The following is a 1,734-nucleotide window of genomic DNA, read 5'->3' as shown; positions in this document are numbered from 1 at the left end:
TATTTCTTGTTGGTTTCTTCTTAGTTTTCATGTTTGCTTGTTCTGCCTGGAAATTCATTTTCATGGTAAGTTGTGAAGTATTAACTTTCTTTGAGGTTACCTTCTAGTCTATTAATGTTTCTCTCCATTTAAGAGAATCTATTGTATCCTGTAATCTAACTGACATCCTCACCACCTGGATCACTGTTCCTACATTTACCCCTTCTTTGACATTGATATGATTTTGATCTTCGATTGACCTCATTGTTGTAGTTTTGTTCTGTTCTGAACTCTGTTATCTGTCGACTGAGTTTCAGGTGGTGTTGCCAAGTATGTCAATCTCTGGTTGCTGTCTATTCTTGTTGATGTGCAGTCGAAAGAACTCCCTTTAGGATGTTTTGAAATGCTGGATTGGTTTTGATAAAATCTCGTAGATTCTGTTTATCCTGGAATGTTTTGATTGCACCATCCATATTTGATTGATTGTTTGCTGGATAGACAATTCTTGGTTGGCAGTTTTTTCTTTTAGGGTTTTGTATATATCTCCTATTGCCTTCTTGCCTGCATGATTTCTGCTGAGAACTCAGAGCTTAATCTGTTTTGCTTGCCTTTGTAAGTGACACTTCTCTTCTCCCTGGCTGCTTTTAGGATTCTCTCCTTTTCTTTGATTTTGGAGAGCTTGATTACTATATGTCTTGGTGACTTTCTTTTGGGGTTTATCCTTTGTGGGGTACATTCGACTTCTTGAATGTTTGTCTTGTCATCTTTCAAGATGTTAGGAAAATTTTCTTCCAGAAGCTCTTCGACTATCTCCTCTGTGGACTTCTTTGATTCTTCCTGTTCCAGAATGCCAGTAATTCTCAAGTTGTTGCTTTTCATGTTATCCAGCATGAGTGTTAGACTCTCTTCAGATTTTTTTATCCTTATTTCTTCTTACTCTTCTATCTTAGCAGTATTGAGAGATTTGTCTTCCAGCTCACTAGTTCTGGCTTCCATTTCTTTTATTCTGCTCCTTTCCCCTTTCAGTGTATTGCCCATTTCTGATGTTTTATTATTAATAATCTGGACCTCTTTTTGCAGGTTTTGAATTGTTTCCAATGCTTTATCAATCTTGTTTGATTACTTTTGTAGTACTTTTCTGACTTCTTCCTTGTTTTCCTCCACCTCTTTTCAGAGCATTTGAATTTGTTTCTATATCATTCTTCTGAATTCCTTCTCAGGCAAATCCAAAACCTGCTCTTCCTTTTCTGGGGAGCCTTTGTCTGTCTCCAGCTCATTTGTCTCAGTTACTCTTTTCTGTTTTTGGACATGTTTTGAGATTGTTTGCTGTGTTTGAGATATTTTGTTTGTCATTTCCAGTAGTTATGTGGGGTTTTTATAATGCTTAAATGGTTGTTTGTTGTTGTGTTATTAAGCTTACTGGGTGTCTTCTAGTGGATATGATAAGGAGATAGGCTTCCCTTTTCTCATGTAATGCTTAGCAGCTGTTATTGGCTCTTGTCTCAATGGTGGAATATTATGGAGTATGCTTGTAACTTGGCTATATGACCACGATTGCTGTCTCTTCTTGGGTAATGTAGGGAGAAAAAGCTCCCACCTCCAGGAAAAATGTGTGATCAAACGTACCAAAAGCAGAAGCAATATAAAAGCAGAGACAAAAAGCACCACTTTGAAACAAAAATAAAACTGTGGCTGACTGTCCAGTCACCTTGCTACACAGGCAGTGCATGTGCACAATAGAAGCCTCCAGCAGTG

The sequence above is a fragment of the Chrysochloris asiatica genome, unplaced genomic scaffold, assembly GCF_000296735.1.
Source record: "Chrysochloris asiatica unplaced genomic scaffold, ChrAsi1.0 scaffold00125, whole genome shotgun sequence".
NCBI lineage: Eukaryota > Metazoa > Chordata > Mammalia > Afrosoricida > Chrysochloridae > Chrysochloris > Chrysochloris asiatica.
This window is presented reverse-complemented; position numbering follows the sequence as displayed.